This window comes from Malaclemys terrapin, chromosome 6 (assembly GCF_027887155.1).
Source record: "Malaclemys terrapin pileata isolate rMalTer1 chromosome 6, rMalTer1.hap1, whole genome shotgun sequence".
In the NCBI taxonomy this organism is placed as follows: Eukaryota; Metazoa; Chordata; order Testudines; family Emydidae; genus Malaclemys; species Malaclemys terrapin.
This window is the reverse complement of record NC_071510.1, coordinates 113,505,492-113,532,585: the sequence shown is the minus strand read 5'-3', so window position 1 is coordinate 113,532,585 and position 27,094 is coordinate 113,505,492. Positions and strand designations below refer to the sequence as shown.

The window sequence follows — 27,094 nt, the reverse complement described above, 5'->3', positions numbered from 1 at the left end:
ATGAAAGATATTACCTCACCTACCTTCTCTATCTTCAAGGCAATACTCAGGTAAGAGCCCTTCTGTGCAAACACTTGGGTTAAGACATACTAACAACTTCTTTAGCCTTTAAGGATTCTAGAGGCCCTCAATAAGTGCTCTCTGAGGGCACGTCTTCACTAGCAACGTTAAAGCGCTGGCCGCAGCAGCGTTTTAACGTGGCAGTGTAGTCACGGCATAAAAAAAACACCTCCACGCTGGGAATAGTTACCAGCGTATAGAAACAAATATAGTCTCTGTTCCAAAGTGCTTAACAGACAGCTTGCAATATCTTCTTACACTGAAGTGAAAACAAGATCAAAACTACACACAGACCACAATGATAAAATAAAACAAATACTAAACCATTACTGCAAATGGATAATCCCACTCACGCTTCCATTGCACCATTTGCATCAAAGGTACTTATAGCTCCTTTGTTTTGTCCCAAAAAGTCAAAGTATTTGTCTGACATTAAGTTTTGATAAATCATCTGACAGCTTGTTTGCAATGGTTTCTGATGATTCTGTGCACTAGAAATTGTTATTTTTTGGTACCAAGTTTGTTCATACTTGTTTCAACAAAATTTGCTTAACTTCCTTCTGAAACATTGTGTTATTTCCACTGCTAGAGATTCATCGTATAGTATCCATCAGCTAGAGTCTGGGTGTTATTGCAAAATCCCATATTTTCTGTTAGCTAGTAACCTTCTCCAGCTATCAACTCCAGTGACTTGGAGTTGTTATCAGAAAGAAGGAGGAGAATTCAGAAAAGGATGTAGTGGAGTGTAGAGATTTGTGAGGGTGAACATGAGTGCAGGAATAGGGACAGGATGAATGGAGGAGGAGACAGAATGATGAGAGCAGAAAATATAGTAGGGTAAAAGGGATGAGGAGAAGGAAGTGGTAAAGTGAAGTTGACAAGGAGGAAGAGCGGGAGAAACCAAGAAGTGTTTGGAAAGCACCTAGCATACAGGGAATGATACCACAAATAAATAAATACCTAAATAATAAAGAAGTGTGGAGAAGTAATGCAAGTAAGTTGTGAACTGTCAGAGAAATTAATTAGCCAGCACACCATAATGCAAGAAGTTAATCAATAAAATAAACCAGTTAAGCAATTTCAGATAACCAATAGAGCTGGTGGACATTTTTCATTTTAAGCATTTTTTCAGTAATAAAGTGACCCATTTCAAAACTGGCAATTTTCACCAAAAATTGATTTTTTTTTTAAATCATGGTTTTTAACTAAACAAAATTGTTGCAGGCTTCTGGGGTTTTTTTTTTTGTCCCCCCCCCCCCCCCCATTTCTCACCACTTGTTTCATTTTCACCCCTTTTCAGTGGCAAAATGAAAATAAAGGGAAAAAGGGGAGAAAGGAAAAAGAGAAAGGAGGAAAAATCTAAAATGGACACTGAATGTTTTATTTTGAAAAAAATAATTAAATTAAATATTTTGGTAAAACTTTTTTCACAAATTCCCCCAAGCCACCAAAATTATTTTTTCTAAACCTGCAATTATTTTGATTTTTTTTCTGAAAAAAATTAACATTTATTGACCAGCTCTAATTATCAAACAGAGCAATAAACTGAAGTCAAAGGTTTTACATCAGTATAAAACCAGTGGAAAAGACTTTAGAATCTGGCTCATTAAGTCCCTGTACTGTATCTCAGTTCACATTTGTGATGTCTGATTCTTGGTGGTCAATACTGTAATGAACTAGCTTAACAATAATATGTGAGCAGAGGGCAGTGTGATGAATTTTCTAAGGGTGAATATTCTATTGCTCTTCAGTTTCCGCACTGAGGGAAAGGTTCTGACTCTGTTGAGGGAAAGGTTCTGTCTCTGTTGAGAGAGAGTTTGAGACCCGGAAGGACAGAGAGAAAGGCAGCTGTTTCTGGTGGCTGTCAGTAGTCCCTGAGCTAGGGTTTCTGGAATTAGCTGTGTGCAATTTGGTCTATCTCGATTTAACAGGATTTATGTACATAGTGTAAATAAACAGATTACATTGTTCCTGGCTGCATAACTTCAGTTTCTTTCCGTCAATACAAACTGATGAGCTGTGAGGCCATGAAACTGCATATGAGTATCAAAAGATGGTGCATGTGTGCAAACACGCATACACACACTATAAGCCACTTGTAAATTGTATTTTGCAAATAGTTACCCTATTTGCACACACAGTCACAGTAACTGTGCAACCAGGTAGTTTCACATTCGCATGCACCGTTTGATACCGCAATCGCTTCCCTCACCTGTTTATAACTCAGAGCCTTAAACTCTCTGACTTGCTTTATCAATTTGTAACAAAACCTATCTCTTAGGGATGCTATGAGGCTTTACTAGCAAATGTTTGCAAATTGCTTTGTAGGTTTAAATACTACATAAGAGCAAATATTACTATTAGCAGGACTGGCATCTGTGCCAATAAATGGTTTGTTGTGCTATCAAGGATAAGCAGTTCTCTCTCAATAACATTGGAGGGCATGCATTTTCATGCAGTGAAAAATTTTATGCATCAAAAGACTCATTTTCCAACCATTAAGTAGCTAAAGAAGTAAAATTCAGTGAAAAGTATACTGTTCCTCCTCAAACAGACCCCAGACCATTTGAAAAATGGGCAAATGGAGTACTGATTCTAACAGTCATTCGAGCCATTTGAGTCAGTGGATATGTACTGACCCACATCATGTGGCAAGGATATTAGTCTTTTTTTAACCCTGGTTGATGCCAGAAAATAAATTCCAGCCAGTAACAGTGTGATCAGCATGTTACATCTTTATTACATCAATCATTACTCCAAGATGAACATGAAGAAACACAATAGGAATTATTCCATTCTAGGAGTGAGAAAGCTTCCTTAGTTTCATTCACCCTATTTTGGCTTGGCATAAGAAAAAGACAGGCTATTTTAGTCTACCAGAAACTGTGTATTAATATTTCTCTACTCTACTTGAACCACATGTCATGCAGGCTGTGCATCAAAAGATCATCTCTTGCTTTGTCCTTTGGCCTCTTCCTGTGTGTTGACCCACTACAGCCTAATGGCAACAAATTTAGGCCTTGACTATATGAGGAAAATTGGCCTTTTAGCTATTCTGGTTTAATTTACCTTATTCTAGAGTAACTCCCCCAGGTGGACATTCTGTTCCACAATACAAGTGAATAGAGCGACCACTTTCTTAGGGAGCTAGTCTGGAATAGCTATAGCAAAATAATTTATTCCACAATAGCTATGCTGGTCAATTTCCCCATGTAGACAAAGGCTTTATTGGGATGGACACTTTTGTTCAGGTTCCTTGCCCAAGACTGAGAGGGGGGAGTAGATTCCAGTAATTTGACTCTTCAGCACTTTTCCTTAAACGTTATGGGTTTCTCCTCTTTTTGGGGACAGCTGCAAGAATTATTGACACAATATTAATCTTACTAAAAACAAGATTAATTAAAACCAGAGAAAATGGACTTCACATACAAGAAATAGTTTGCTTAAACTCCTGCGAATGTTTCATCTTAATTAGCTTCTGATCTAGGGCTGCACCTTTGCTTTTCAAATATTTCCCCCAATTACCTGCACACACAATAGCATTTGGACTTGCTGCTTTCTCTGGCAGATGGACTGTTGCAGATATGAAGAACTTTTAATGATGATTAATAGCCATCCTTCAAAGGCTTTCCCAATGTGCACTTAGACACATGTCTAAAGGGAAAGGGATATTTCCCCAAGGCTGGCAGGAAATGGAAAGGTTGCAAATACTCTAGGTACAATGTGCAATTCTGATCTCCCATGTTTAAGAAAGATTAATTCAATCGGGAACAGGTGCAGAGAAGGCTACTAGGATGATCCGAGGCATGGAAAACCTACCTTATGAGAGTAGACTCAAAGAGCCTGGCTTGTTTAGCCTAACCAAAAGAAGGCTGAGGGGAGATATGATTGTTCTTCATAAATACATGAGAGGGATAAATACCAGGAAGGGAGAGGAGTTATTTAAATTAAATGCCAATATGGACACAAGAACAAATAGATATAAACTGGCCATCAACAAATTTACGCTTGAAATTAGATGAAGGTTTCTAAGCCTCAGAGGAGTGAAGTTCTGGAACAGCTTTTCAAGCAGAGAGGGGGGCCAAAAACCTATTTGGCTTCAAGATTCAGCTTGATAAGTTTATGGAGGAGGTGATCTGATGATATTGCCTACAGTGGCATGTGGCCAATCTGCAATTGCTCTCCAATGGCTGGTGATGGGACACTAGATGGGGAGGGCTCTGAGTTATTACAGAGAATTCTTTCCCAAGTGTCTGGTGGATCTTGGCCACATACTCAGGGTTTAACTGATCACCATATTTGGGGTTGGGAAGGAATTTTTCCCCAGGTCAGATTGGCAGAGACCCTGGGTTTTTTTTCCCTTCCTCTGCAGTAGGGGCACGGGTCACTTGCAGGTTTAAACTAATGTAAATTGTGGATTCTCTGTAACTTTAAGTCTTTAAACCATGATTTGAGGACTTTAGTAACTCTGCCAGAGGTTAAGGGTCTATTACAGGAGTGGGTGGGTGAGGTTCTATGACCTGCAATGTGCAGGAGCCCCAGGAGGTCAGACTAGATGATCATGATGGTTCCTTCTGACCTTAAAGTCTATGAATCTGGCCTCTGCTGCTTCCTACAAGTTGTACACAGACTGACTCCATCACTCCCTGCTTACCTGCCGTTCTCCAGCTCCTGCTGCAGCCTACTAGGCAGAAGCTCTGTGGCTCCTGCTTGCCATGTCGTCCCTCAGAAGCTTGCTATGCAGATTCTGCAGAGAGAGGTGTTACATCCTGGGTTAGGGTCTTTTAGAGAGTTTCTGCTTCCCCCCGCCCTATAGAGTGGGACTGCCCCTGTGAAACAGCTTTCTCGATTAAAAATTTCCCGCACAGGTTTTTTTCTTGTAAATGGCAACCCATCAGCATAATCTTATTATTGATCCAAGTCCTGCAGCGATGGGGGCATGGCAAAGCAACGGGTGGAGATGACCACTGGTAGTTGTAGTAGCCACAATCCTGCACATAGGGGGCCTTGGGACCAAAGGCCATTCAACTCCATCCCTGGGTCAGCAGAGAAGTTCGGCAGCATCCTAAGCGATTGAGCAGCCCTTTTTAGGATAGCACTTCTCACCCTTTTTAAAGGAGGGGGCTAAAAAAGGTGCCCTAAACAATGCCTGCCCCATAACATCTGGCCAGACTACCACAGCTAGCTGATCATCCTACAGCAGTCAAAAAACAACACGGAAGAAAAGACTCATTTTAGGAGCATGGAATGTCCGCACCTTTATGGATGGAGGCAATGCATGAAGGCCTGCAAGAAGAACAGCTCTTGTCTCTAGAGAACTTGCCTGCTACAATACTGATATTGCAGCACTGAGTGAGACTGGACTGTCCAGTGAAGGCTCCCTCAGTGAGCTAGGAAGCAACTACACTTTGTTCTGGAAAGGAAAAGCAGAGGATGAAGACAGGATACATGGAGTTGGATTTGCAATCAGAACATCTTTCCTGCAACAACTTCCTGATGGCCTGAATCAGGGGCGGCTCTATATTTTTTGCTGCCCCAAGCATGCCAGTCAGGCAGCCTTCAGTGGCATGCCTGCGGGTGGTCCGCGGTTACGCGGATTCTGCGGCGTTTCTGCGGGTGATCTGCCGGTCCCACAGCTTCGGCATACCCGCCGCCGAATTGCTGCTGAAACCACGGGACCGGTGGACTTCCCGCAGGCATGCCACCGAAGGCTGCCTGACTGCTGCCCTCACAGTGACTGGCAGGCTGCCCCCCGAGGCTTGCCGCTCCAGGCACGCGCTTGCTGCGCTGGTGCCTGGAGCCGCCCCTGGCCTGAATGAACGTCTCATGAAATTTCAATTCCCCCTGAATCCTTTACGGCATGTTACTGTCATCAGTGCCTATGCACCTACACTGACCAGCACATAGGAAAGCAAGGAGCAGTTCTATTCTGACCTGGACTCCATCCTCAGATGAACCCCTGCATATGACAAGCTCATCTTGCTGGGAGACTTCAATGCTAGAGTTGGTAGAGACAGCAGTGACTGGAGAGATGTGATGGGACAATATGGAGTGGGAAAGATGAAAAGTATTGGACTCCTCCTCTTGGGTAAATGTGCAGAATACAGTCTGTGCATCATTAACATCAACTTTAGGAAAAATTAAATATATATAATGTCATGGATGCACCTACAGTCCAAACAATGGCACCTGATCAACTATGCTATTATCTGCCAACAAGACATCCGTGATGTCAGAATTAGCAGAGCTATGCATGGTGCAGAATGCTGGACAGACCACAGATTGGTAAGAGCAGTGCTTAACCAACATAGAGCACAGGTGCTCCAAGCTCAGCAGAACAGCCTTCAACATAGCAAAGCTCAAGCAGAACTGTACAAAGCAGCAGGCCCAAAGCCTATTGAGGTTTCACAACATCTTGAGTAGCAATTGGGAGGAAGAAGAAATGCCACAAGACTATAAAGCTGCTATTATTGTATCACTGTTCAAAAACAAAGGCAGCAAAGCTGACTGCAGAAACTACATAGGCATTTCTTTCCTCTGTACAGCAGGAAAAATACTCACTCACATTCTACTGAACAGACTCATTTGAATATATCTGAGGAGAATCTACCAGAAGCACAGTGTGGTTTCATACCAGGTTGCAGTAATACCGACTTCATTTTTCCTGGACCTGCCTCATGACAAAAATCTTTAGAGCAGAATATGGACCTGTATGCAGTTTTCATCAACTTGACACAAGCCTTTGATACAGTCAACAGAAAGGGTCTACGGCTATTCTACATAAACCGGGCTGCCCAAGGAGGTTCATACAAATAAGCCATCTGTTCCATGACCACATGACAGTGCAAGTGCTCTCCAGTGGGGACTCTTCTGATACATTTGAAATCGAATGTTTTTGAGAGATGGACTCTCTATAGACGGCACATTAAACAGTTTGAGCAATTTCACATGCAAGTCCTGGCAAACCAGATCAAGGACTTATCTGTCTCTGTCCTTGTGTGTCTATCACTACGAGAATATTTTAGTGATAGATCCACAAAGGGGACTTAGGCTGAGTGTTGCAATGCCTAATGTTTAGGTGCTCTGCCACCGAGTGCCATCCACTTACCCAAGGATAGGGAGCCTGGGTGCCTAACAATGCACAGGGAGAGTGAGGCACCTAAAAAAGGGCTCCACAAAAGCCAGCTTGCTGAGTGGGGAATCACCTAAGATAGCCAGTTTGAAAATACAGAGGAAACAGGTGTAGTCTAAGCCCTTCTCCCCCATGCCCTGGTTGATTTTGGCATAGATGTTAGCGTTTCTTCTGCTGGTTCGGAGCTCTGCCTGTACAGACTCTTCTTCCCCCACAGCAATAAGATCCACTACTTCCTGTGTGCTCCAGGCTGGAATGTGTTTGCAGGCTTGAGCATCCATTGTCAGCTGTGCTGACGAGCTCTCCATGCCGATCAAACAGGAAATGAAAATACAAAAGTTCCTGGGGCTTTAACAGGGGGGCAGCTGTTTCCTGTATACCTGGCTGAAGTGCAGTGGAGTTGAAAGCGCTCTCCAGAGCGGTCACAGCGGAGCACTGAGGAGGCCAATTCATTCGAATTACACAGCGCAGTGTCTACACTATCCCCATGTTGACACGTGGATATCGACTAAAGCGATACGCGTCTCATGGAGGTGCAGTACAGAAGTCGACTTTACAAGCCCTTTAGGTTGGCTGAAGGGACTTGGTAATATAGACACATACATTATTAACTCGACCTAACATGGCATATGTTGACCTAACTTTGTAGTGTAGACCAGGCCTAAGTCTGGGTCAGAGGGAGACATCTCTCTCCACTCAGGATTCACAGCCATGCAACTTCTCTTGGAGCTAGGTACCTAAGTGCTTGCTCGGCTCCCCCCACCCCAAAAAGTAGCATGACTGGAACTCGGGTTCTTGCACCTTAGATGCGTGCCCTACCCATTTGGCTATAGAGACAGACTCACTCACTCTCTGGCCCAGTGTATATTTAATTAGTCAGACACAGTGGAACAGTGTGAACAGCAGAGGCGGAGCGCATTCTGTAACAGAATGCCCCACAACCCAGTGGATAAGGGCACACTTTTGCAAGGAGGAAGACCCAGGTTCAAATTGCTGCTCTACACTGAATGGGCAGGGGGAATTGATCCTGCATGAATAGTCTAACCACTGGACTAAAGGTTAGAAGGGGGATGATAATTTCTCCAGTACTGTTTTGTGTAGGGTCTGATCTGGTAAGCAGCTGCTGAGAACACCCACTGGATCGAGCCCCATGTGTGAGATAGGCACGGCAACACCTAGTTTGGGAATCCCACTGGAGCTTAGGTATGAGCTAGGCGTCTGAGCACCTAGACAGAGGTGACTGTGCACATGCCCAATCACAGATTTTTAGTGCCATGGGGACTTCACCAGTGGAAATCTAGATTGGGGCTTTAGGCACCTACAAAGTTAGGCAGCAGCTGAGCAGAGGTTTGGAGGATATTTGCATTTTGGATTTAGGTGCCAAAAGTGGCAGTTAGATGCCTAAATCTCCTCATGTCCCTTAGTCCCTCACAGACATTAATTATTGTATCTTCTGAGAGTTAGGAATTAATATCCCCATTTTACAGATGGGGAATGGAGGCACAAACAATTTGAGTGATTTTTACAAGAGCACAAAGGAAAACTGTAGCAGAGCTGGCCATTGAACCGAGGGCTCCTGAGTCTCCATCCAGCTTCTTAAACACAAAACCATCCTTCCCTTCTTAACAGCATAATTCTTCTCACAACTGATATTCTCACACGGATAATACTTGATTATAAATATTCTGTTCCATTCTAAAAGGAGAAGGCTCCAGGCAAATGCAACTGTTTCTATGCACAAATGTCCCATGCAGCTATCAATGTTCAGACTTTTAGTCAGACCTGAGCTTGCCATCTGAAGTCTTTAATGATTAAATAATTATCTTAAGCCATTTGCAAGACAAAAACTAATGTCCACCATGATGACAATTCAAGATGAATCACAGGACACAATGGATGATGCTATGAGCAAGAACCTTCCTGAGTGCTGTAGTCACAGCAGAAATATGATTTTAGATATAATGTGTGATTTTTTTTTTTTGGCAGATTCAACAATTTTATAGATATTTTTTCCTTCTCTGGCTTGAGGTTGGTTGGAACACATTTTGATGGATTGAGCATAATAGGAGATTTGGTCAGTTTGCTTCTTGGAGCTGGGGTGGGCATGGCAATTGTAATGTGTTTGATTCGCCACCACTTTGGACTTTGCTCATTTGGCCAATATGTGAATTTAAAGATTTTCACTCATGACTCACTGTAGAGTAGATCCATGCCATTTTAGAATAAAACTCTGCCCCAGTTTATAAAGCTGCTTATATCATTTTCATAATTGTCTCAACTTTGCAAGGTGCAAAAAAAACATCAAAAGGCAGGAAATTGAGTGCTAAGGCTAGTGCTTTTTATTGTGCGCTACAGTGCTTTTCTTTTATCTTCTTTACAGTAGTGAGTGTTGAGGACAGATTGTCCGACGTAATTTTCTATGTCCTAATTTTTGTCATATTTTGTGCCACAATCTTAAAATTCTTGAAAAATGGATCAGTTGAGGTTTTGGAGGATACTGTTCAAAGGCAGATGTGTGGAGACCCAAGAAGACTTCCTTAACCAGGACTGGAAAGCAGCCAGATTGAAGTTTTGAGTATCACTAGTGTCAGGGCCGGCCCTAGATCAAATGACGCCCCAGACGAGGAGCGTCTACTGACCCACCCCTTCCATTGTATGATCACTGGCCATAAAGTTTAGGCAGAGTTTAGGGTCACTGGCCATAAAGATGCACCCCGAGCCTGGCCCCCCCCCAAGCTCAGCACCCCAGGTGTCTGGGTTAACTGTCCCTAAATCCGGCCTTGACTAATGGGACCAGAAAAGGAGATTGTGGCTAGCTGCAACTGATATGGCAAAATGGTGAAGCAGATATCCCGATTCTTCTGCCCATGGATGGCATCTCTCTAGCTGAAATGTCTCCAGGACAGACAGCCCTGAGTAAATGCTCTTATAGCATGGCACCCTACAAAATATCAGGTTTCAGAGTAGCAGCCGTGTTAGTCTGTATCCGCAAAAAGAACAGGAGTACTTGTGGCACTTTAGAGACTAACAAATTTATTAGAGCATAAGCTTTCGTGGACTACAGCCCACTTCTTCGGATGCATACCTACAAAATATGGATCCCTTTGCTGCTACACACTTTTCCCATACCTAGGACTAGCCCTGCTTTAAACTAGACATGTCTTGATTCTGAATGTTAATTAGCTCTTAAACAGTGCAGTTTAAGAGGGATTCTGTCTTTGTAGTGCATTCTCCATTCTAAGGGATAAATTCTTTTTCTCCATACACATTCAGGATTCCAGCTGATATTTTTTGAGAGCTCCACATGCATATGGAGAGAACTGCCCCCTGCATTTTAGAGAGAGAGAGAAATTTAATCCACCATAAATTGGCTTAATAGTTGTTGTGTGAGGATTCAAAAAGAATTTATTTTGTGTATTGAAAAAGGTGTGTAGCCTCCATACCTGATTTGTTCAGGATATTAGAACACATTAGCCCTGAGGTTCTGATCTAATTCCAATTAGGGTCATTACATTCTGCCTATAGTACCTGAATGCCTCACAGTTTCAATTAGATGATGTACTCTTCCTTGCTTTCTCTGTGAAATTGTTTTGTAATAAACGTAATAAATGTTTGTCCCTGGAATAATTTGCCATAGCTTCTATTTTATCTTTCTATCATTACATGATAGAAAGCATAAGAGGTGTTTCTACTTCAAGCTGTACAGTTGTCTCTGTTGTAAGTGCAGTTCACAACTTACAGAAAGAAAGAGGTCACTTATTATGATCTCTCATTCATGCAGTGCATACTTTATTGAACAGACTGGCAAGACTAGCCTAGGCACACAATGATTATGGGAATAGCAAACTATAGTGGCTAAGCTAGGTATAGAGATCTGCATAGCACAGTGCTCACACTCTGCAGAACATAAAAACTGGAATGACACCAAGGGAGTGGGGGATGTTCCAGGAGGCATGTTTATTTTGGGGGTTGGTACAGAAACTTGGTTGGGTGTTGTTTAAATATTTCTTCAGAAAGTGATATTTACATTTCTGATGTTTACATTTTGTATTAAATAGTCTGGTATTAAATATATTAGTTTCATTTAAGAAAGAGACAGAAAAGGAAAATTAACACTTGAAATGACTAGGTGCACAAAGCAACTTTGTGTAGAGATTAGTGTCGTCCATGTAAACACTGCTGCCAGCACTTACATTCCTTCCATTAGGCCCTGTGCACACTGTGGTTTGTAACTTTTTAAAAACCCTTTTAAGACACAAACAACCTAACACAACTGTAGCTAGAGATGGGCTTGAGCTGCAAAATTGGAATCTGGAACTGAATTCTGATCTTCCCTACTCCAGGATTTGGCGACATTCAGATCTGGAGGTTTGGTCTGAGCCCATTTCTAGCTGGAACACAGCTTGCGTCTACAGTATCAGGTAAGAAACCCTCTATAGCCTGGTTTCAGCTAACAAAGATGTTTTTTAAAAATCCCCTTTCACACTGGCTGCAGTGGCTGTTCATGAAGGGCCAAACCCCACCAGTAGTATCACAACTGTGTTTAAGTGTGTTACTTCAGGTTGCAGAACCACCTGCTGCCACTGGGGCACACCTGGTGGGTCTGGGAGAACTCCAGCCCCTGGAGGCCGCAATACACCCGGCTGCCAAGAGAGGATCTCTGGCCCTGTAGCACATAGCAGAGTGATGATGCAGAACAAAAGTATCTGGCAGGTAGCCCCACACAGCTATTTGAATGTGCTCTCTGTTACCTCTTCTCCTGCTTTTCCAGACTAAATAACAAGTAGGTGGGGGGCTTCTGATGTATGGTGGGTGTCAGGCCAGAGGGAGAATAGTTCTGAGCCTTGGGATGGGATATTTGGGCTTGGAGGGTTGTGTGTGTAAATGGGGTTAGGTTGATGGTGTATTTGTGGCTTGGGACTGTCTGATGGGAGAGGGGGTTCAATGTTGAAGGAGTGATTCTGAGCTGTGGAGATTCTGAGTAAGAAGAGAACGGGTTATCCCTTTTATATTACTGTTGGTAATATACCACCCTGGCCTGTCACCCAAGCTCACATTCCTGGGGTAGTTTTTAACTGTTCTTTCACCCAGGGCCAATCGTGGGGGGCAGGAGGTCCATTTGGCCTGGGCCTCAAGCTCAAAGGGGGCCTCAAATTTAGACACTTGTTAATTTTTTGGCGTTTGATAAGTTTCACAAATTGTTTTTACGCGCATCCCTATTGGACCAAAATGTGACATGCTCTCTCAGCTTAGAGCTGCAAATTTAAGCAAATAAGAGACATGATTTGATAAAAGACATATTTTTTAATTGATATAGATTTTGTCATATTAAAGAATTAAAAATATTCATAAATATTAATAAAAATATATCGGTCCCGATGGCACAAGATTAGACTATGATGAACCTGTTTTCTCAGATCAGCTGATTATATAAACAAACCACTAGTAGTGGCTGGTGCTGGATCAAGTGTGTGTTGAAAGGTAGAGAATTGTTATATTTTAGTGTCTTTATAGTTTGACGTCTAGTTGACTAAGGAATTATTTATTGGTGATAATTCCTCATTATTGTCTTCATATGGTAGCTAAAAGAGGTGACTGGTTGGTTGGTTGAGCCCTAGCTTGATAGCTTGGCCATCATCATAGGCTTTCGTAGTCTATAGGCCCAAATTCAAGGTGAAAATTTGTGAGGACGATCTTGTATAGTGAGTTTTGTGAGAGAACACGTTTGAAATTTTTGGACATTATCCCACTGTCTGTATCCATGTCTGTGTTTACTATATATATATATGTCATCCCTTTGTCTTCAGCTCAGCCTGTTATATTATACCTTGCGTGCTTGAGTTTTGATTCAGTGATAAGGATAATAACCTGTGTGAGTGTTTCATTTTGTGTTCTTAATTAAGTATTCCTTTGTTTTAAGTCTTTTCAGCATTTGTGTATCATACAGCATTTGTGTACATGTTTACAGTAGAAGATTACAGGTGTAGATAAGCTACTTATTTATAGCAGAATATTTCAAGTATGGATAGGCTACATATTGACCAGATAGATCACTATGAAGAGGAGATTTGAAAGTGGTCCAAGCAAGAGACAGCGAAAACAACTGAGTGAAGCAGCAGCTAAGAGCTCAAAGCCAATAACTTCATTTCTCAAACCACTGGAAAACACACCTTACCCAACAAACAATGCTACAGATAATGAAAACTCCGCAGCTGCAACAGGCAATATTTCAATGCCAATACCTGAACATGAGGACAGTAGTCAAGAAGGAGATGTGCCAATAGTAACAGATGTAGCAGAGGATCCTGTGTACAGTCAAGAAACTCAACAGCAACAGGAAGATATAGATCTTACGCAGCAAGAGCAATTCATGAGTTTGACTGTGACTGACATTGGAATTATTGACAAGAGCAATGCTGCTCAAATGCAATCTTTTCTTCAAATTAGTTGTTGTGAAATTCCAAATAACATTCCACAAGATGCTGATAATCATGCTTTCCCTACTCGTCTGCTGACGAAAATTCTTCCAAATGGTGAGACCTGCACAAGAGACTGTTTATGGAAAAACAATCTCTGTTCTGTGAATCCTGCATCATTTTCAACAAAAGTGCTGCAAATGCATCTGTCAAGGCTGATTTCCCACTCTGGCACTCTGAGTGCAGAAGGTGGGGCCCTGCAAGGATTCTAAAAATTAATACTGGCCACTCCAGGCTTGTATTAAGCTCCCAAGGGAATTCCTTCCTCTGGGGTACCCTCAAGCCCTTTCACCCCCCCACCCTCCGGGGAAGAGCTTAGAAAGAAAAACAAAGGAAATCTGCTGTTGCCACCAGCTAATTAAACATGTGCACAAACCTCTTAGGACACAAAAATCCAATCCTGTTCTTAAAAAAGATAAATTTTATTAAGAAAGAAAGAAAGAAAGAAAGAAAGAAAGAAAGAAAGAAAGAAAGAAAGAAAGAAAATACATCTGGAAACGCAGGCTATTGCTAGATTTAAAAAAAAAAAACCCTTACAAGGATTAAGCATCAAGAATAACTTTCTTGAGATCCAGCTTAAAGGTTACAAGCAAAACAAAAGCTTTTGGGGTTAGCACAGAGGAGTCCACAAGCCGTAAAGAAAAAAAAGGAGATAAACCTCATTACGCCTTCCTAGACATTTCCTGATCTACTTACATATCTGGGGTTTCAGATGAGTAGTTTCTAGGTATAATGCCGATAATTTTTCATACCTGACCCCAAGCTTCTTACAGCATAGTTGCAGCCCTGTGTGCCTCTCTCCGAGAACAACAACAACAGACAGACAAAGGGGAAGTTTTTTCTCAATTTTAAAAAGTTCTAACCTTCCCATTGGCTCTTTTGGTCAGGTGCCCACTCACTTTCTTTTACCTATGCATAGCAGTGATACTTTTTAACCCTTTACAGGTAAAGCAAGTAGTGAACAGTTACTAAGAGGCATTTTATAGCTAACTGGCTGGATGTCCATAACAGGGAGCTATCCCCACTCCCGCTTCATTTATCACAGCATCAGTTCTCTCTGATCAATCAGTATGGAGTATCAACAGAGGTTGGAAGAAGTTGAAAGACCAAATACCATCAGATGAGAGTTCAACGTCATACAAAGAAAACTATATTGTATGGAAATCAGCCAGTAGGGCAGCATCAGCTGAAAGTTCAGTTGAGAATTTACTCTTGACTGAACTCTCTACAGAAAATAATAACTGGAAAATACTCCTTGAGTGCATCCTGAATGTCATCCTTTTTCTTTCTGAGTGGGGATTGGCTTTCTTTGGTTCCAGTCAACGTATTGGTGATCATGCAAATGGAAACTCTCTAGGCATAGTTGAGCTCCTCAGCAAATATGACCCATTTTTATCAGAACATGTCTATTATCTCTCCACCCGCATACAAAACAAGTTTATTGAGCTATGTGGGTCATTCGTACAAACAACAATTCTTGATGAGATTCAAAGTGCCAAGTATTTTTCAATCATTGTTGATGTCACTCCTGATTGTTCTCACAAGGAACAGACTACTATGGTTATTAGATATGTTAAAATTGTAGACCGCTCAAAGTTTTCTATTGAAGAAAGGTTTATTTTGTTTAATAATTTCACGAGAAAACTGAAAAAGAAATTGCTGCTCTAGTACTAGCAATTCTAGAAGGTTTTAAGTTAGATTTTCAAGTCTGCATTGGTCAAGCCTATGACAATGGATCTAATATGGCTGGAAAGTACAAAGGTGTACAAGCAGTTCTGCTTGAGCATAATTCAAACTGTATTTTCTCCATCTGTGGAAACCACACACTAAACCTTGTAGGTGTTGAATCATGCAAAGAGGCAATTACTTACCTTGGAACTGTTCAGCAAATGTACAATCTCTTCAGTAGCAATCCCCAAAGGTGGGAAATTCTGAAGCAATATCTTCCTGTTTCACTGCATGGGATGTCCAAAACTAGATGCTCTGCATGGATTGATGAAGTTCAACCAGTTGCACAGCATTTGAATTCAGTGAGAGAGGCTTTAAATGAGCTTGAATCTCTCAATCTCACTGCACAGCCTCGAACTGAACTTCAATCTATTCAGAAGCACATGTCCAAATTTGAATGTATTCTGATGTCCTCTTTTTGGATGAAGCTACTTACAATGATCCACCAAATTAATCTGGTAATTGCAGCACACAATGCTACACTTGATGTTGAGCGGGATAACATTGAAAATCTTATCAATGACATTCAACAGATTCGTGAACAATGGGATGCAATCCTGACTGAGTCAAATTAGTAGCACAGAATATTGGCATTTCATCTGAGTTCTCCACCAATTGCAATTTACCTACTGAATCTGATGCCAAGCAGCATTATAGGGTCAATGTCTTCCTTGTCGTCATTGACTCTATTCAATCAGGTCTTGCACGTCGATTTGAGTCACTGCGACTAATTTGTACCCTTTTCAGGTTTCTTTGGCAGTTCAACAGATTGAGTAAAAGATCCGCTTTCTGCAGCTGAACAATTTCAGCAACAGTACAACAAAGAAATCTCAAAAGCTCTCAGTGACGAGGACATCTTCCGCAAACGAATATATTCCACAAACTTTAAATTGGATTGCAAGCCAAAGGAATTACTTCAAGAAATACTCGAACTTAGATTCTGTCGGGTGTTTCCTAATATCACAATTGAATTGCATATTTTTGTCAGTTTGCCTGCATCAATGGCTTCAGGTGAACGCACCTTCAACATGTTGAAGCAGGTAAAGAAGTATTACGGTTCAAGTATGGGACAAGAGTATTTGAATGGGCTCTCCATGCTTAATATCAACTGTGACATTGCACGAAAGCTAGATTTTTTCCTCAATAATTAGTGCATTTGTACAGAAAAAGGCTACAAAAGCATTTGTCAAATAAAAAAATATTGAAATTATGTCACTCTTTTTTTGGTGCCTTATTTTGTTTTCATGTGTCATCATTTTTTATTTTTATTATAGCTCGGGGCCTCAAAAGCTGAAAGTGGCCCGGGCCTCTCTGGGTGGGCCTGTTTTCACCCCACACAGATATCACCCCGCTGATAGAAATGGTGGGATTTGGTTTCTCCACAACATTTAAAAAACCTGTCTTCCTCTCTACCCTTAGAGCTAAAACAATTGTTCCTGGTCAAGTTATCTCCTACTTGAACCACTTCCTCTCTGACCTCACTGTTTCCCACCTTGCACTCTGGATGGGCTGGAGGGAGCAGCAGCCAAAATTATCTTGGTTTCCCACTGTTTGGACCTTATTGCTCCCCTATTCATATCCTTTGTTCATCTAGATCCCCTTCATCTCCCAGATTAAGTCTCAGTATCTTATGTGAAGCCTTGAAGTCTCTGTACAACATGGCTGCTGCCTAGTCTTTGGTCTTGATTCTGATTGCATGGGTCCCTCCCCCCATCATTTCCGCCCTCACCACTTGTTTTGTTTCTGTAGCGGAGTGGTTACCCGCTCCTGCCCTGCGGGGCTTGAAACAGCCTAGGAGAGGGCTGTGGCTGGGGCAAGAAGCCTGGGCTGATTGGGGGAAAGTAGACTCAGCTGGGGCCATGCCCCAATCAGGCCCAGCTAGCTCCTATAAGAGGCAGTGAGCCAGGAGCCCACTCAGTCTCTCTCTCTGCATTCAGAGAGAGAAGGGCCTGGCTGCAGGGAACTTTACCAGACACCTAGATTGGGAGCAGGGCTGGGGAAGGGCTAGAGGAGCTGGGAGCTCCAGCCTAGGAAAGCCCCAGGCTGCAGGCTTGGCAAGGCCTAGTAGGTGTAGGGTTGCAGGGGGCAACCCACAGATAGGCAGAGGCAGCAGGTCCGAACCCCCTTTGCCTATGATGAGTGGCTTACACTGCAGTCTGCCCCAGTGAGCGGGGTGCTAGATGGGGACTGGCAGTAGCCGAACACTGAGGTGAAGTGGGGGTAGTGGGTGGGGGTTCCCCTGGGAGGGGGAGACCCTGAGGCTGTGAGGGGTTGCTGCCAGAGGGGCAGCACCCCAAGTAAACAGGGCACCGGGGTCCTGGAAGGGACACGGGGCCAGCAGTAAGGCAGATCACCGGCCTGCAGAGGGCACTCTGGACGCTGGGAGAGCTAATTCCCTGAGGACGACCAGCAGGAGGTGCCGCCGGTTGAGTCTGCGCTGTGTTACAGTTTCCTTGTCTCACTTCTGTCTGTCATGACCTCTTTATCCCAGTGCACCAGGCTCCATCCTCTTGAAAACAGTATTCCGACACAGGGTTTACAAATACTAACCAATGACAATAAAATGTCGTTACCACTCCCACTAAGAAAAATGTTCTAAGTTATCTCACTGGGGGATTTCCCAGTACATCTTGTCTAACCTCTGTCTTTTAGGCTGTGGGGAACCCCTTCAAAGTTAAGGAGATTAATGGGGCTCCACGTGGGTGCAGAACTATGCCTGTTGGAGTCCAACTGAAGAATTGGGGCTTAACTTTTTAGGTGCCTGTTAGAGAGACCCTGTCTGTATTTATGCATTGTAATTCACTTAGTACATTGTTGGCTCTTAAAAATAATAATGGTAAGGAATGAATCAGAACAAATGAATATATTCTTTGCTCTTTAAACAATGGAACAAATGCTTTTTTATTTGAGGGTGTGCTCACTTTTATTTCTAGGTTTTATTCATATGCTTCTGTATATTATATTATGTAGTAAAATAATTTTCTTTCCCTCATATAAAATTGGTTTAGAAAAATGAAAAATCAGTTGATGGCAAATTAGGATTATTTTATAGTTATATCTCAGAAACCAGTATAACTTAACTAGTGAGAAATACGAACAGCCCTGGAAAACTTCACAGTATTGTCTAATGTTGTATTAAGGAGAACCTTATGTAAAGATCAGGCTACTGTGTTATTTTTTCACTTAGCCAGTAGAGGGAGCAATTCACCATGAAAAGCCAAAACTAGACAGAACTAACAATATTAATGCATTGACATGTTCATAGATTCTAAAGTTGATATTTGCTATGAGGCAAATTCTGATCTCAGTTACACTAATACAACCCCACTTGAGTCAGTAGAGTTACTCAGGTATAACAGAAGACAGAATTTGGGCTTGTGTGAGTATTGCACATAGCCACATGTAAGCTTTGGAAAAGTGACTAATGATTTTGGATGTTTCAATTTTTAGGCATCCAATGTGAGAAACTTTGAGAAGGTGAACTTTTCAGATGGTAGGTGCTGAGCACTTTCTAAAACTGAGGCTCCCTTACTGTACGTTTCAAGAAGTCAGACACTCAAAAATGGAGGCAACTAAAATCATTAGATACCTTTGAAAATCTTGACCATAGAGATTAAAATAATGAATATCAAAAGTAATGAAAATATTAACATCATTTAAATGTTAATATAGGAAGCAGAAGGATAGGGTGGGAAAGGAGAATGGAAACTTCAAGTGATTTGGGGTACATTTCAGAAATACATCCAGACATTTCAGGGATTAATCAAACCAAGTCTTAGAACTTCTTAAAGTACATGAAATAACAGAAAAGTGACAATATTCAGTGATAAATTCAAAATATACATACATTCCTATATATAGCATTAGTAAGAGAGGAAGCATGGTTCAAGGATTAGAGCAATGAACTGGGAAACAGGTGAAAGCGGTTCTATTCCTGGCTCTGTCACATGTTCCCTATGTGAACGTGGGAGTTTGCCGTTGACTTCAGTGAAATCAAGATTAGTTCTCTTGCAGTGCACAAGGTGACAATGTTAGGTAGTAGTCTGTACATTCCGTATGCAAGGGAGATAGAGAACCAGGAGCTTCCTTTGGCTGCTGGAGAAGACCGGGGCTCTCCACAGGTCAGACACCTTGGAATAACTGAGAAGCCACCACTGGTATGGTAGTCTTCTGAATTCCCCATGTGTGGGGGTATGGGACCCTGCATACCCCTTACTCCTGAATTTTGATGGGTCATGATTAGGCCCCCTCTGTTTCTCCAAGTGCCATTGTATAATTATTTAATGTGGTTATCACAAGGGTAAAAACTTTCAATATCTCAAAACAGCAAAAGCTTTTCAAAAGAGCCTAAGTGACTTAGGAGCATAAGACCTGTTTTAAAAAGTGACTTAGGCCAGGTCTACACTAAAAAGTTAGGTAGGCCCAGCTACATTGTTTGGGGGAGAGGGGGTGAAAAATCCCCCATCCCCTCCACCCCCTGAGCGACATAGTTAAGCCAACCTAACCCCTGGTGTAGACAGCGCTAGGTCGACTGAAGAATTCTTTCATCGACCTAGAAACCACCTCTCAGGGAGGCGGATCAACTCCAACAATGGGAGAACCCCTCCCATTGCTACAGTAAGTGTCTACACTGAAGCTCTACAGCGGTGCAGCATTTCTAGTGAAGACATAGCCTGTGGGACTGAGGAGTCTGCATTTGGTAAGTCTGCCTGTGTTCTGTGCCTTTCCCTGTAGTAAGTTTGTATTTACTACTGTGATGCTTCTCTGATCCATAACTCAGGCTACAATTTAGTCACGGAGATTACGGCAGTCACAGATTCCATGACTTGACAGGATCTCCCATGAGTTCTTCTGCTTCAGCTGTCAGCTGGAACCAGGACACTGCTGCCCCTGCCCTGTAGCTTTGGGGCAGGGAGGCCTGCAGCCAGGCTGTGTGCCCCTGTCCAGCAGCTGTGGCCAGCTCTGGAGCAGGGGGCTGTGCACCCCCCATGGCTGCGATCCTCGTTGTGGCCGCTGGAGCTGGGGCGATGCCCCCTGCCATGGTGGGGGGTTCGGCCTGTCAGTCTCCTCACCCCCACATGAGGCTCCATTCCTCTTTTTTCTCTCTCTCTCTCTCTCTCTCTCCCTGGTTATTTTTAGTAAAGTCACGGATAGGTCCTGGGCTCCGATAATTTTTGTTTATTGCCATGACCTGTCTGTGACTTTTACTAAAAATAACCGTGACAAAATCTTAGCCTTACCCATAACAATTCATAGATTCTGTGTCCTCTAGCAATCTCTGTATCTGTATGCTCTATAACAACCTAGCGTTGTGTGTTTTTGATGTGTCTTCCCAGTAGGCAGCATACTGTCTTTTCAGGGTTTGACCTAACCATGTGTTTCCATGTTTGTTTTTGAAGAGTTGCTTTTGTATATTTTTGATTTAGTAACTTGCATTGTTGCCTCACACGAATGTGTCTATCAGATTTCCATTTCAGGTACGGCTTCGCTTTCTGATGAAGAGAGTGTAACAAAAAAACAAAATATTATTTTGTGTAGATGTCTAACGTGGAATCATCCTAGTTCTGCCCTGCGGGCTTCAGCCACTGTTGGGAGTGTTCCTGTAAAAAGATATTGTAGCACTTGTTTCCAGACTTGCAGATGCAAGAGTTTCTGTAGGGTTGTCGTTCCATTGAGTATATTCTGCTGTTAAGAGTTGTGCTCCGGACTTGCTGCCCTGCTAGAAACATGGTGCAAATTAAACCGCCAAACAGTTTCAGCAGTAGCTTTTTATGAGTTTTACTACAACAACAACAAAATCTCCAAGGAGAAAGAAACTTATTAATTTAGCAATAGCGCTCACAGCTTCAATGCACTGTACAAACATTAACTAAATTAATCCTCATCGCAATTCTGTGGGTTAAATACTAGTAAGTAAATGTTATTGAGTTAAATATTACTGAGGATTCTGCCAAGCATTGCATAAGGTCAGAAGAATACCTAGCTAAAATCGATCTCAGTAAATTAGCATGGTTAGCTCTACATCCAAAGGCTCCTAAGGAACCATTGAGATTGTCACAGGGACCACTCCCCTCCCTCCTCTCCCCACCCACTGGCAATCACGTAGCCTGTTACCACAGTTGTAAACATGTGAAAATAATATTCTAAAGGCAATTTAATAGCGCTGTAATGGGATCTACAAACCCCATACTGAACAAAGGCAGAAGGGGAAGGGCAGCCACCCCTGCCTACAGGCAAACCACACCCCCATGCAATTACCATAACTGCCAATCACCCTCAGCTGCAATCAGTGAGGAAAACAAGGCCTGCTATAAAAGGAGAGAGCTCCGAGACTAAAGGGAGGCAGAAAGGTCTGGGACAGCAATGAGGCTACGTCTCTGCACCAGGCTGCCTCCAGAAACAAAGCCCAAAGGGACCAAAGCAGACCACTAGGCCTACTTGCAGGACAGGGGCCAAGAACTATCCTGACCAGGAGCTACCCAAAGAAAGCCAGTCAGGGAGCAGTAGAGACCCCCTGAAAGGTGACATCAGGGATGGCTGACAAGCTGGAAATAAGGGAGAGAGCTAGCATGATGTCACAAGACAGCTCTTCATGGAGTACCAGCAAGTGCTCTGCAAAATAGTGGTCCATGGACCACAGTTTGGGAACCTCTGCTCTACCAAATTAGAGTCTTAGTCCTGGTCTATACTACAAACTTAAACTGGTATAACCGCATCTCTTAGTGGTGTGGAAAACACCCTTGAGCGATGTAATTATATTGACCTAACCCCAGGTGTAGACAGTGCTACTTCAATGGGCGGGCTCTCCCATCACCATAGCTATCACCTCTTGGGGAGAGGAGTACCTGCACCAATGCGAAGCTCTGCCATTGGCATAGGCAGTGTCTTCACTAAGCACTATGGAGGCACTGCTGCAGCCCTGTATGTGTAGACAAGCCCTTAGTGTCTTCAGGTGTCTCTGCAGGAGAGTGCAATGTCAGCTGCTACATGCTGTGCTTTAAAAGCATAATTTAGCCCTGGGTGCCTAATGATGAAACATTAAGCTCCAGTCTTCTCTATATCCCACAGTATATATCCATCCCTTAAGAACGTCCACATTTTACCATATTAACATGTTAGATCTTGTTGAAAGGGAAGTTACTGCTTTTATTAGTTATTTAAGAGCAGTTTTATGTAACATTTTCATGTGTGAGCTTATTTACATAAGCCATGTCTACAGATAAATGGAGGTATTGTTATAAATGGCTGTGTGATTGTCTCTGTATCTTTTCTCATCTTTTAGCTCTTTTTGGTTGTATTTGCAGTCTGCATGCTCTCTTTTGTGTATGTGTGCAGTCATTTGTGCATAACGGCTTTAACATATATGCACACAAAAAGAACTAGCATAGATGTACTTTCCGCTGGTAATTTTTCTATTGCTTTGTAATTGTCCAGTAGAAAGTACATGGTCAGAGGAAAAAGGTTTTAATAATAATGGCAAGCTTGCTTCCATTTAGCTATAGTTGGAAAGCCATTCAGTCTTTGATAAAATAGACCAGTGAGACAGGAAATACTGAAGTGACGGACTAAATTTCACAAGTAAATGATTGGTTTTTCCTTTTTGTGTACCATTCTCTACTGAGAGATAGACCTTTTAAGGCAGTTATAAAGCTGTTCCCTATAGATACAACTGAAAGTCTGAAGCTAAAAGAGATTTTCCATAAGAGAGAGCACACAGCACAGTTCATTTAGCTTGCATATTCCGGAGATTGTGTGAAAGATTTTTTTAAAACCTTATGGAGGTGTTGTGCCTATAAAACCAGCTGAGCAAATTATAGGGGGTGTGTGTGTGTGCGCATTTCCCACGCAACGTTTTGAAAGTTTTGCTTGGTGTATGTTTTTCAACCATATTACATTTGAAAATAATTTTTTTACAGAAGAAGATATACCATCTGTTCGCTAATTACACGGAGACTATGACTAAGATCTACTAAAGTGTGGGCCTCAACTGGTCATGAAGATTCTATGAATTTGGGACCAGATTTTCAAAAATGCTTGAGTAGGTTAGGCACCTGTTTACGTGCTTTTAAAAATCCCACTAGGTGCCTATGCATATCTTTAGGTGCTTAAAGATCTTTGAGCTATTATGATTCTAGGCATTAAGGGCCAGATTTTCAGACTACTAGCCTGGCCATGGCAACCCTTTCAAATAGGGTGGAGGTATCCTTGGAAATTACACCCACAGTATCACAATGTGGTATCTTCCAAAGATCTTTCCTTTTTATGTTCATTTCAGGATGCTGGAATGAATAGGGTGGGCTTGAGTTCTACAAGGCACAGACAATCATAGATGCAATGCTGCAATGACAGAGTTAACAACAAAAATAAAATTAAAAACCCAACCCTATGATTTTTTTTTTGACAAAGCATCAATTGGAACAATTCCAGGCCTCAAATTAACATGCAGACAAGTATGAACTAACAATGTCCATTCATACATACTTCAAGCCCCTTTTAAAATGACTGATTTATGATTTTATCATTTGATTAAACCCTATACAAAAGCTAACCAAGAGATGTCAAAGTGCTGGATTGCTGGTAGCTGAAAAATATGCTTGTGTGCTGTTTTCATAAAGAAGGTCAGCAATTTTAATGTGGAAATATCTGTGTCCGTATGATTGTTGCTGCTTATCTAGAAGCACTGTTATTTGGATCCCTTCCCCCCAAAATCAAATTCTGGCTATACACACACAGCTTGTAAAGTACTATACACTATAAATATGCCCCTCTCATCAGAGAAGCAACAGAGATGTATTTTACTACCACAATTTCAGTTTTGATGGCATAGAACTGTTAGCATGTGTCTTAGAAGCTATTGATTAATACTAATTTATATGCATGTATTTTTTCCTTTATTTAAAGCTACTGCTGCTTAGGTACACCCAGGACTGTCTAATAAAAAGCTAGGCCCCTTATGCTAGCATTTGGGAGGTAGATCATATGGATAACCTGTTAAGGCCCACACTGAGCACGCAATGAAATGCCATTGCGGCTTTCAAACCTTGAAGATGTGCTCCCAGTTGTCAGGCTGTAGAAGCATGGGTGGAGAGAAGATGAGGGTAAGGAAGTAGGAAAAGGACAGACTGTGGGAGGAAGATGGGGGGGGGGAAAGGAGGAATGAGAGGGAGACTCACAGAAGAGGGAAAGACAGATCAGGAGGAGAGAAACTTGGAGGGGGTTAGAGAAGGAAGGAGGGATGGAGTGGGAATAGCAGGGTCCTTGACAGTGAGGGTCTGGGTATGTGGAGAAGGCATCCAAGGAATAGAAGTAGGAGAGAAACTGGAGAAGGACATCAGTAAAGAGCAATGGGGAAGAAAGGACAAGGACTGGAGAACGCTGTGGGAGAGAGAAATTGGGGAGGAGAGAGGAACATAATGCAGTAGAAAGAAGTGAAGATCTAGGGAAGGAAAAAGGTACAAGATTTCAGGGAAGTTGTGGTAGTGAGAGATGAAGAAAGAAAACAGTAAAAGAGGAAAGGAAAACACTACACAGAAGATAAGAAAAAGAAAAGGATCCATTATAAATAGGGGAGAGGACAAAGATGAGAGGAAAAGAGCAATAAAATATCCACATATCTTCTTGGGCCTTGTCTACACTACCAAGTTTTGTCACTAAAACTGCCCTTTGTTGACCAAAACAGTGAGTGTGTACACACTGCGAGGCTAATTTTGTCAGGCAAAATGCCCAGTTTTAGTGTCAAAATACATCCACCCTCATGAGAGATTTAAGTCTTTTTCCTATACATTTTTGTCGACAAAAGTGCCAGTGTAGACACCATGCTTGATTTCATCTCTTTAATTGGCCTCCAGGAGGTGTCCCACAATGCCCACCCTGACCACTCTGGTCAGCAGTTTGAACTCCACTGCCCATCCACCCCACCCACCCACTTAGAACTCCCGGGAATTTTTGAAATTCCATTTCCTGCTGGCTCAGTGTGGAGAAGTCCCATCACATCTTCCCAGGTGACCATGGCGGATTATCGCAGCAAATGCTCTCCTGCTTGGACCACTGCAGAGTTGTTGGATCTGCTCAGTGTATGAGGAGAGGAGGCTGTGTAGTCCCAGTTGCTCTTGAGCCATAGGATTTGGGGTACCTACAGGCAGATTTCTCGAGGCCTGTATGAAAAGGGCTATGAGCGGGACACGCTGCAGTACAGAGCAAAGATAAAGGAGCTGAGGCGGGCATACCATAAGGCAAGGGAGTTAAACCGTCGCTCAGGTGCTTCACCTAAGATGTGCTGGTTCTATAAGGAGCTGGATGCTATCCTCTGTAGCAACCCCACCTCCACTGTCAAGAGCCTCTTGGATACTTCATAGGGCATGAACACGGTGGAAAGAAGATCTAACACGGAGGACGAAGTTATTGATGAAGAGGTGGAGTTAGATGAGGATATGTAGCTCCTGATGGGGTCGCGGGTGGGGCAGGCAGCCAGGAACTGTTCAGCACTCCGGAGGTGTCTAGTCAGTCTCAACAGTTGCTCTCCGGCGAGCAAGAAGCAGGAGATGAGACTCCTAGTAAGTGGCTGTGGCTTGTGTAGTGCAGAGGTGGGGTCAGGGCATAGAAATGTGAGAGGCTGGCTGTGTTTTTGTGAGCTGGACATTTCCCTGTGTAGCTAATCGGTACAGCAGAATGGTGTTGATGCACACTGAGATCTCATGGGAATCCTCCAGAGAGATCTCCAGGAAAGTTTCCTGGAGGTCCTCGGCAATCCTCTGCCCAAGGTTCCGTGGCAGAGCTGCTTTGTTCCTTCCCCCATTGTAGGAAACTTTCCCGCGCCATTTGGCAATCATTTGTGTGGGGCACATAGGCAAGCAGAGCAGAAGCCACAAGCATAGAGTAGATGTACCCTCATTTCCCTGCTTACCCTTAGCAGTGAGATGTCTGCTAGAATGACCCCTGCCTGTGGAAAAGTGTGGGAGAATTTTAGAATTTGTTCCCTAGAATGCTGCACCACGACCTTTGCAAAGAGTGCGTGCTCTTTTGTCCATGTGAAGTGCCTCCCCCTGCCAATACTTATCATACTTTGGGTGTTCACAGAGATGTGTGCCTGGCTAGGGTCAGTGAGAAAGTGATGGCAATATTGCAAAAGGTGCATTTAAATGAAATGTTTCAATGCTGTGTGTGAATGTAATAATCCCGCTTCTGTGCATTGTCCCCTGTGCTTCACCGGATGTGGCCTTTAGGAACACCCCACGCACCTCAGCTAAGTGTCTCCGCCAGATAAGAAACCGCTCAAGACGCAGCAAAGAAGACATGTTCCAGGAGGTTCTGCAGTGCTCCAATCCAGAAAAAAAGGGAACGCAAGGAGTGCTGGGATGCCGAACGACAGAACAGAAAAGAGAATCATGCGTTTGTTCAGGCCACAACTGAGTGGATGATTAATGTAATAGAGGAAAAATGCAGATGCTGAAGTCCTTAATAATGCTGCAGACTGAGCAGATCAGTGCTCAACCTCCAGTGCAGCACATTCAGAACTCTTTTCATGCCCCTCCCCCCCAACTCCGCCTGCATAGTCCTTTTTGCTTTCTGGGACTTCTCGGTTTCCCCTTCACTCCACCCCCTCAGACAACTTTCACAATGATAGCTGGACCTACACACAGCTCTGAAAGTCTGCCCTTCCCTGGTACCTCCTTTCCCACCAAGTGCCTTTGTGTGCGTG

At 42.8% G+C, this 27,094-nt stretch overlaps 1 long non-coding RNA gene across 1 annotated transcript; it reads left to right on the top strand.

Moving 5' to 3' along the window:
- Nucleotides 1-27,094, top strand: LOC128839587 (uncharacterized). Its single transcript, XR_008445481.1, has 4 exons — nt 1-50; nt 11,536-11,613; nt 19,953-20,095; nt 26,619-27,094. It is a non-coding gene; the product is annotated as an uncharacterized LOC128839587 (long non-coding RNA).